General features: G+C 33.7%; 1 long non-coding RNA gene across 1 annotated transcript; it reads left to right on the plus strand.

Moving 5' to 3' along the window:
• Positions 1-4,580: 4,580 nt before the first annotated feature.
• Positions 4,581-10,866, plus strand: LOC119767032. Its single transcript, XR_005277281.1, has 2 exons — positions 4,581-4,770; positions 10,712-10,866. It is a non-coding gene; the product is annotated as an uncharacterized LOC119767032 (long non-coding RNA).
• The last annotated feature ends 407 nt before the right edge of the window (positions 10,867-11,273 follow it).

Below are 11,273 nucleotides of genomic sequence, written 5' to 3' on the forward strand. Positions count from 1 at the left end.
TCCAGGTTTGTTTTGGTAGTTTTTCAAGTAATTAGAGGTCAGCAAATGATACAAATTTGTTTATTTCAGATTTTTATAGAATTCCAAGATACAAAAATATGACCAGCAACGACACCAGAAATTTATAAAATAATACAGAGGCAAATGACGTATGAATGCAAATCTCAACTTAACTCAACCCTAGAAAGTAATTTTAAAAAAATCCGCTTTTCGGATGTGGAATCTTTTCCAGGACCAGGATCAAGCCTATTAATTCAAGACAATATAGAACCAATTGTATGGTGTTGATATTAGCCATAACGGTTTGCATTTTATTTTTTTATATCCGTGGTTTTCCCTTGAAAAAGAAATAAAAGGAAAAAGGTATGCATTATTGCGTTTTCAATATTCAAATATTTCTTCAGAAATGAACAGATAATGATATTTCCAAGCTTTACGTATTCACAAAGACATACTCTGTAAAATTTAAACAATTCTGCATCCACTCAAACGTTTTGCGAGACATTTCTATATGGGGAACTGACTTGCCTTTATTCTGCATATGGGACAGCACGAAAGTCATATTTATTTTGGAATTTTTAGAACAAACATTACTTGTTTATTCAATAGGTTTAAATATCATGAAAAAACAAGACTATTGTGAAGTTTATCTCATTTTTGCCCAAAATACATATGGGACGGACTAGATTGGAGCGGCAGGATAGATAAACCTACAACCCTACCCCGCCTCTAGACGAGATTCGATTTAAAAAATCGCCAAAAATCAATTTTTCAACCAATTTTTGAATTTTAAAAAGGACGGGAAAGAAGAACATTTGAAAATTAAGAAAATTTCAGGGATTATGTGAAATTTCAGGGATAAAATGACACTTTTTCAAGGGTCAACTTTGGCTGTGTTTTTCACTAATATTTCCTTTATTTTTAGTAAAAAGAAGTGTGCAGTAATTTTTGTAGTGTACCAGACTATGCCTCTACGCATTTTTTACAATTTAAATGCAGATAGTATCATTCTATAGTAGAAAATATAAAAAACAGGCAAAAAATGTTTTGTTTTTGGGTGGTACAATAGACCAAACACTACAAAATACAAACCTAAACTAAACAAGATAAATGCAAATAAAAATACTAAAAATAAAACAAAGAAAAAAATAAAACAAGAGAAGTAACGTTTTTCGTAGAACAAAAGTTGCTCAAAATAACCTCCTAAACACGGGAAAAATTAAAAAAAATCGGCAGTATAGGGTTAATGGTGAATTTACAGTTTGAAATTATATGAAGGTGTTTCCAAGCGCTTACGTGTGGTTGTGAGTGTGTTTTATTATGGATAAATACACTTCCGAACATCAACAGCAGCCAACTTCACTGCCCATGTTCGCATAAATGTCCCATATGCAAAAACAGCAAGCTGAGAAAAACGCAGTTGAAGTTTGTCCCATACATAAGGCTACGTGTTAAGTTTTCGCGAAAAAACTGGATTTCCTCCTGATTTCTAGAACAAAGTACTGGATGTTATAGGCTCTTTCGAAAGAGCAGACAATTTTGAACCAAACTGCATCAATAACTCGAAATCGATGAAAATGCATATGGGACATTTATGCGATCAGGGGCAGTTCATTCCCGTTAAAAACTTTTCCTGCGGTGAGAGATCTGCGTTTGATGGTAGCGTAAACTCGAAAATGGTATGTGAGTGGTTTTTCGAAAATTTGCGTGACCGTAACTGGATGTACCAAAATGCTTGTACTTGCCAGGGGCTAACCACAATATGCATTTCCAGAGTGTTTTTTTTAATAGTTCCTATAAACATATGAAAGACAATAGTTTATAGGACCTTTTCAAAAAAAACTCTAGATTTCGAGTTTGGTATTTTTGCTGTTGAGTAAATTCTAGAATTTTCAAACGTATTTCATATACTCAACTGAGCTATTTTAAATGGGAGACTCTCTACGACACCTAACAGCACCTTCCACTATCATTGACTGCGTAAATATAAAAGGGAACCCTGCAGAGTGAATCAACTCCAATACTTCAACCATCAATCATAACTCCCTGTGGAGTGCCATGTCCAATGTTGGAGAGATTACTAGGAAAATTGTTGACCCTTTTGCCGATTGAATTCCAATCTAAGCGTTCATGAGATCCATGGAGAACACTTAGTAATTTGACCGATTGTCTTGTATGTAACCCCTTAAATTTCATCACACATAACCAATGACGCACCACTTTCAACGAGAGTGTACGCACCGGAGAAAAGCATCCAGGTTGATGACACTCTGGGGACTCCTTTTCCACCGATTGAAATGGATACTCAAACGGCTAAATCGTCATCAGCAGGAGGATGACACTGATGACGCTGGTCTGAGCATTTGCCCAACGGGAGCCTACTTTCAGGGCAAAAGTACTCCTCATCATCCTCGAGTTGACGCATTAAGGGAGCAATGCCTTAATTGCCTTTGGGCGTAGTTCCCGGAAATCGGGTGATTTTCAATCAATGAGGACTCATCTAGTTCAATGAAGGGTCTTATCATACTTATCACGATATAAACATTAGAGTGTAACAAAAATGACCTGTTGGCGGGCATTCAAGGGTTAGTACTACCTTTTCGAACGATTCAATTTCTATTTTTTACAAAAATTTCTTTGAAGAAATTATTTACAAACTTTGAACGTACTTGATAAGATTTATAATGTACATTCTTCTAATCAGTTCCCCGGTCATCAAAAGTAGAATCTTCCAACAATCTCTCTTGAGTATCCTTCCGGGGATTCCGTCCAACCAGACAAGTGACCATAAAAAGCTTAAAGCCAACACTCTGGAACAATAATTTCGTCTAACGAGCAGAAGTGGAGGAGGAAGAAGACCCGAAAATGACCTCAACTCAACACCACCAGCAGAACGTGAGCACTTTTGGACGTGGGAGATTTTCCACAAAAGAAAATCTCAAAGGAAATGCGAACGCAAAAAGAGCCGTAATCATTAAAAATGGATCGAGACCCTTGTAGGTGGATTGAAAGAGGGATTTTCTAGGTAGACAAATCGAACGGAAAAACGGTTGTAGCGTGAATTCACTCAAAAACAGCTCGCCCACTGCCTCACCGGTACACAGTAAAAAATTGTGTAAATTTGGAAGGTGCAATTTTGGAAGGTTGAATATTTCATCTTTTATGATGTAATTTTACCTCAATATAGACTGAAAAAGTGGCATTACAACAGAAAAGTGGTAAAATTACAATTTTTTTCTGACATAAAAGGTGTACCCCTTCCCAGATGTAATATTGCAACGACCTCAAATTTAAATCATTAAATTTGTCCATTTTTCGAACCTCACCACAGTTCTGACCATGCGCGCTTACGCAAGCATAAATAATTCTACCCGTCGACTCGCGTTGCGCGACAAATAATTAAGCTTATGTACAGGTGTGGATCATGAGTCATCCTCACCTGAAAAGCCCTTTATTAAATTTCGCCAATTGTTAGGCAATCAAAAAAATGGTTAAGCTTTCAATTATGAATGTGCGATGTATTTCCACAGGGGAAATTGAGGGTGTGGCTTAACCAAATTCATTGGCATGTTTGTTCAATGGAGAATTCGACCTTCTCATTATTGACCAACATTTTTGAGAATGTTTTAGGAACATAGTTTTGATATTCCAATAACATAATTTAAAGTTTCACGACAATGGTTCGAACCCATGACTTACGATTTTGAGGTGTACTCACTACACCATACGGAAAGTCATGAAGAATTGCAGAGGTCTGCATAATTTAATTCATGAGGTTCATCGATGCTTCTCATCGAAACGGACCACTTTTAGTAGAACAAAACTTAGTAGAGTTTTCGGGGACTGACTATAAAAACCCCAAAATTCTTGAGGAAGCCAGTTAGTTCCAGTCAGTTCCAGCCAGTTCAAGCCCAGTCCAGTTCCAGATCCTGAAGAAGCCCCAGACCAGCCGGACCCGCCAGCAGCCACCAGTAGCAGAGGCCCCAGTCCAGCCGGACTTAGCGGTGGAGGCCGCAGTCCGCCGGGACTTAGCCGCCGTGAGAAGTCCGCCGGGACTTAGCCGCCGTGAAGAGTCCGTCGGGACTTAGCCGCAGTGAAGAGTCCACCCGGGACTTAGGAGTTCGGGTCTGGCATGGCTCGGCGAAGAGGTCTGGAGGACAAGTCTGGCTTCAACGTAGAGAATTGGCTCGACGAAGGTCTTAATGAAATTAGCAACGAAAAGTTGAGTGATGTGATCGTGCGCGTAAAAGTTGAGAGTGTTACCGATAAAAATGTAATCTTTAATAAGTGTAATACACAAATAAGTGAAGTTTACTGATCTGTTTTGACTCTACAAGTAAATATCACAAAAATCCTGAAAGCCTAAACCGCTCGGGCCGTTCAGGTGGTGACTAGCGGAAAGCAACGCTGTGTGTGTTTGGACACGCCATTATGATTGGACAAAACCGAGAATTGAAAATGTGACTATGTGTGAAAGTTAATGAACAAAATGATTTCGCGAAGTAACAAACAGTTAAAATAGTGTAAAAAAAACGTTAAATTGAAGAAAATGTTATGTGAGGAGTTCTAAGATGGAAGCAAATATGCAGCAGTACGAGATGGAACCAAAACGGGCTCGACCAATGGCAGAAGCATCGAAAATTTCAAAACCGGCCAACGATGGACAACACTAGGGATTCAACAATGACGAGATCATCTGGACCAACTGGAGAAGAAAATCAGCCACATCGGACACCCAAGAAGACGACCATGGAAATCTGGCAGTTTAGGGTGAGTAAACAAAAGTTATACCGTAATTTGATGTAAATAGTTAAAAACACGCTTAAAAGGGTGCACAGCAACCAAGGAAGTTGTTGTCTTCTTATGCCAAAATTGACAAACTTACGGACCCAATCCTGCACAAAACTGATTGTAAAAACAGGCAAATTTTGTTGTAAATCACTTAGTAGACAGTACTTTAGGGGATGAATAAAACATTATATTGATAGTTCCCGTAGTTTCGAAAATACTAACATATCTGTAACAAAAATCTTGGTACAAAAGCTCTTGTTGATGTGCACCGTTAAAGATGGCGAATTTGGAGATGACGGATTTAATCCAGCTTATTCCAGAATTTGATGGGTCATTAGACTCACTGGACCAATTTTTACTGTTAACAGATTATTATGCTGATCAAATTCCTGAAGGCGAAGATCAGAGTAAATTTTTAAATATTGTTTTTATGAAACTAAAATTTAAAGCAGCAGCTCGTATTAAACGAATTTATGCAAACACTTGGGAAGAAACCAAGGCAAATTTAATTAGAGAGTTTGGTATCAAAACTACTTTTGGTAGTATAATTGAACAAATTGAAACTCTGAAACAAGGACGGGATGAAACATTTAAATCATATGCAGGTAGAGTTCTCGACATAAAATACGAAATCATAAAAATTGATCAAAGTTACAATGAAAATTCATTTACAGCTTATAGCTTAAAAAGCCACTTTATAGTTGGAATTATAAATAATGAAATCAAAGAAATTGCCACGAATAACCGTCATATGAAGTTCGAAAATTTGCTAGAATTTTTAGAAAATGAACGAATTTACAGAGAGTCTTTAAGAACTCTCGAACAAAGGTTACTTGCTAGTACTGAAAATTCAAACCTTAATTTTGACAGAAAATTCAGAAATTTCAGGTACAATAAAAATACAAATTTTTATCAAAGAAATAATTATCAAGCTAACAAATTTTATGAATGTTATAAAACGAATACTGCAAAGAGCACTTTAGAACGAACTTATACAAATAGTCGACGCAATAAAAATCAAATTCCAAATAATTTTAAACTGCAATTTAACGAATACATTCCACCACATGAAACATTAAAAATCAATTTCAATAATGATTCGATATTTTATGCAAATATTGCTACCTTGACAAGGCCAACAAAATTTCACAAATTTATTATTGACTCCGCATCATGTAACAATTTTGTAAGATGGGATGTGGTTAGTAATATGCGTTTAACTAACATTGATTTCAACGATAGAATTTCCATTAGAGGGGTTCATGGAATAGCAGAAGATACAGTAGGATCTGTAAATATGATTTTATTGATTGGAAATTCAAAATACGAGGAAAAATTCTACATTTTGAAGCATTTCGCCGATGATGCAATTCTTGGAGCACATTTTCTAAAGAAATACACCTTATATATTAGTCAAAGTTTCGACAACATAGTTTTACGAACGCCTGACACAAATAATATGCAATATCATGATCATGAAATGACCAATTTATTCAGAAACAATGACATTGAAAATATAAACAAAGTAAATATGGCAGGTATTGAAGCAAATAGTTATGACAATTTTAATACAAATTATGATGAAAATAATGAAAATAATTATGATTATGACAATGGCTGCAATGGCAGAATTCAACCATGCATTGAAGAGTATTATGACAATCAAATTGAAATTGATGATGATAACCAAGATTACCAAAAAGAGATGAATTTAGAAAACGATCGGGATTATGATGTGATTGAAAACATGAAGCATGAGAAACTTACAGGCAACCAAAGAATGAGAAAAATTTATGAATTGGTTAAAACAGACCACTTGAAAGGTAATATCAATCAAGAAATTAATAATATTTTGAATGATTTTAATGAAATATTTTATTTAGAGGGTGACGAGTTGACTTATACCAATTTAACCATGCACGATATAGAGACAACAACTGAAATTCCAATTAATAAAAGACAATACAGATTTCCTGAAGCTACCAAGAAACACGTAGAAGAACAAGTGGAAGAAATGCTAAAGTTAGGGATAATACGTCCAAGTAAAAGTCCGTGGAATGCACCGGTATTATGCATCCCAAAGAAAGACTTAGACGCCGAAGGCAACAAACGCTACAGAATTGTAGTGGATTTTCGAGACCTAAATACAATTACTAAACCATTTGTGTACCCTATACCGCTTATTAGCGAAATTTTGGACAGTATTGGAGAAGCTCGATATTTCTCAACTATTGACTTAAAATCAGGATTTTATCAAATCCCAATTAACCCAAAGGATGCTGCGAAAACCGCTTTTTCAACATTTCTAGGACACTATGAATTTTTAAGAATGCCAATGGGACTGAAAAATAGTCCATCAACATTTCAAAAATTTACATTCACACTTATTTACGAAATACAACCAGTTAATGCGTTTGTATATTTGGATGACATAATTGTGTTTGGTAGAACTATCGAAGAACACAATGAAAATTTACATAAAGTTTTGAATGCATTGCATGAACATAATTTAAAAGTTGAACCATCAAAATGTAAAATTTTACACAAAGAAGTCAGATATTTGGGTCATATTATTAATGAAGAAGGTATTCGACCAACTAGTGAAAATATTGATACAATCAAAAACATGAAAAGGCCGCAGACGATTAAAAATGTGAGATCATTTTTGGGAACTGTTAATTTTTATGGAAAATTTATTCCAAACATTGCAGATAAACGTAAGCCACTTAATGCATTATTAAAGAAAAATGTGAAATTTATTTGGACAGAAGAATGTGAAAATGCTTTTGAAGAATTAAAAAACTATTTAATTTCAGAACCAGTTTTAGTTAGACCGAACTACAATGACAAATTTGTTTTGACAACTGATGCTAGCGATTATGCTATCGGAGCAGTTCTTACTAATGAGAAGTCAAATGATCACCCCATCGCTTACGCAAGTCGTGCGCTTATCGGGGCTGAGAGAAATTATTTTACTATTGAAAAGGAACTACTTGCTATTGTTTGGGCAGTAGACCACTTCAAACATTTTATTTATAACCAAGATTTTATCGTTTACACAGATCATAGACCGTTGGTAGCTCTGTGGCATTTGAAGGAAACATCACCAACTTTGACAAAGCTTCGTTTGAAAATCCAAGGCATTGGATGTGAAATTCGTTACAAGCAAGGAAAGGACAATGTGGTTGCAGATTTTCTCTCACGTTTAAATAATGATGAAGATCATGCAGATGATAAACAAGCATCAAAATTAGTAGCAATTACAACTCGTCAACAAGCAAAACAAAATAGACAAAATATTTCAGATAATCAAAACTCAACAAATACTCCAAACAGACAGAACTCATCTAGAAACAATACTAATTGGAATAATAATATGAATGGACTTCAACAAATTGACATAAATTTAATTAATGACGATGATAACAACGATAAAACATTTACCTACAAGGATTTCCAAGATACAGATATCGATTTCAACGTTTTAAAATTTTCTAAAAATATTATACCATTTGAACAAGCCGAAGCTACATTTATGATATTAAACAGTGTTACGGTACACAAAGAATTGAGTAAATACATTGACCTTCCACATGGTATTAAGGATTACACCAATGAAAATATATTTGTATTCCCGCAAAAGAAAATTTGGGGTTTAATTTTGAATGGAACATATCGTTCAGCAGTTAAGAATGAAGAATTTTTCGATGGTTTATTTAAAAGCTTTAAAGATTTTCCTGATTTTGCTAAAGATGCATCAGTTATACAAATTATTTCTCATAGAATATTTAAAACAGAGTTGGAACTAAACTTATTACGATTTTTTGCAACGAAACTTTCAAAGTCATTTACACTATATGCAACAGAAAATGAACGAATTTATGTAAAGCCAGAAGACAGAGATCAAGTGCTTCAAGATTTTCACGACGCACCGTTGGGTGGTCACGTCGGAGGTAAACGAATGATTAAAAGAATGAGTCCTTTATTTACATGGGAAAATATGCGAAGAGATGTTTTGAATTATGTAAAGCAATGTGATTCTTGTCAAAAGAATAAAATATGGCCAGCAAATAAGATGCCAATGAAAATTACGACAACATCGTATGAACCCTTTGATAAAATTTATATGGATGTGGTTATGTTACCAATTTCTAATAATGGAAATAATTGTGGACTTGTGATACAAGATGATTTAACAAGATTTTTGATTGTAGCTCCCATGGAAAACCAAGAAAGTACTACTGTTGCTAGAACTTTTGTCGAAAACTTTGTTTGTAAATTTGGAGCTCCTAAAGAAGTTGTAACCGATCGAGGTACAAACTTTGTAAGCAAATTATTGCAACATACATGCAAAATATTACACATTAAAAAGATCGTTACAAGTGCATATCATCCTCAAGCTAATTTAGTAGAGAGATCAAATAGAGAGTTGAAAGTTTATTTACGAAATTTTATTGGCAAAGATCCACAATGTTGGGATGAATTAATACCATATTTTATGTTTGAATACAACACTACAGAAAATTCATCAACTGGATATTCTCCCTATGAACTTTTGTATGGAAGAAAAGCTACTATACCAAGCACAATTTATAAAATCAATGATTCAGATTTAAATTATGACGACTATATTTGTTCAATGAAAGATATATTCAAGGATGCTCATGAAACTGCAAGAAACAACTTAATATTGTCAAAAGAAAAGAGAAAGGAAATTTATGACAAAAAGACAAATGATTGGGTACCAATGTGGGGAGATAGAGTTTTGGTACAAATGGTACAAACAGGAATTGGTCAAAAGTTACAAAATAAGTGGCGAGGCCCTTATGATATCGTTAAATTTAACAGCGATCAAACGACCACTATTAAAAATGGAAACAAATTTGAAGATGTACATAATAATAGACTAAGAAAATATAATGATTAACATAAAACACTAAATGATAGTTCAGAATTTACTCGTATTAAAATACATTTAACATGTTTTTAACAATATACAATTAACATAATTTAAAATTAAATGATCCAATACAAGAAAAATATTTTGAAGTGACAATTACAGTACCAATAAAATAAAGTAAAAAAATAAGCGATTTATGCAATGAATGACTTAGTATCATAAACGATTAATATCAAAAGACTACAATGAATGAAAATTTTATTTTAAACACGGGATTATTTATGTATATTGAACAAAAAAAATAATAAAAAAAAACTTATTGAATTGATATGATTGATGAATTAGAAAAAAACGAGTGTTATCAAGAGAATTAAATGAATCAAACAAATGTGTTACAAATACTGATTTTTATATAGAAAAATAAACATGAAAAAAATAATATATAATAGATTTGATATGATAAATGAATTAATGTTGAGTTAAACAAAATATGAATGATTATTATCAAAAAAATGCGCAAACAAGAATGTTATGAATTGGGGATGAAAGATAATTTTTATAAATGATTGAATCGATGGGGTTTAAACAAGAAACAGATTAAGAAAAATACCAGTACTGATTTTATACATTTTTTTTGAAAAACACGTGAAGCGATTATGATCAAATATAAACATAATAATGAAGCAGTGATGAAACACGTTAAAACAATTAAGAAGCTGTTGGGTTGCAATTTTGGGAATATACTTAATTGAGCTAAAATGGGTTAACATGGTATTAGAAAAACAATGACGCAATTTTTAACTACAAATAAATACAAATCAAACGGACTGAACAATAATGAAATTTCAACGACAAGCAAATGAAGATGGTGTGATTATTAAATGTTTCAAAAACAACATGTATGCAAGTAAGAATGTGTGTGAGAATAATTGGACAAGGGAGGCGCGCCCCAGAATGAATGTTGAATGTAAACATGTGTTTTATAATTTACTTAACAAAATATTAAGAATATATTTTCAGAAGGTCAAACGCTTATACGAAGGATTTACAGGAAACCATTGGAAAACAATCAAGAAGACAACAATATCAGCAAGGACGCTTGCAAAGACGAATATGGACTACAGCTCAAGAAAGGGTAAAATTTGTGAGTACATCGTGGGGAATCTAAAAAGATCGGAAAGGATGGTAAAAGTTCCGATCTAGGGATATATAAACTGATAAAGCAACGCCAAAGGGATTAAAAAGTAGACAATTGTACTCTATGGGGAGAGTTTTATGTCGAATATAGCTTCAAAACAGTTGTAATCCATGGGGGGATTCAATATGTTAAAACATTTCAAAGCATTTGCACTTTACGGGGATAGTCAAATGAAAATTAAAGGGAATGGATAAATAACGCTTCAAGGGAAAATCAAGGGATAAAATAATGCTTCAAGGGAAAAACACCTTTAAACTGATAAAATTCAGAGAAAAAAAATCAGAACGATATCATTAGAATGATAATTGAACCAACTAATTATCTTGCAAATTCAGCATTTTATTGCAAATTGCTCAAATAAACAAATTTATTGAATGGGTTTGA

Source organism: Culex quinquefasciatus, chromosome 2, assembly GCF_015732765.1.
Source record: "Culex quinquefasciatus strain JHB chromosome 2, VPISU_Cqui_1.0_pri_paternal, whole genome shotgun sequence".
Classification (NCBI taxonomy): domain Eukaryota; kingdom Metazoa; phylum Arthropoda; class Insecta; order Diptera; family Culicidae; genus Culex; species Culex quinquefasciatus.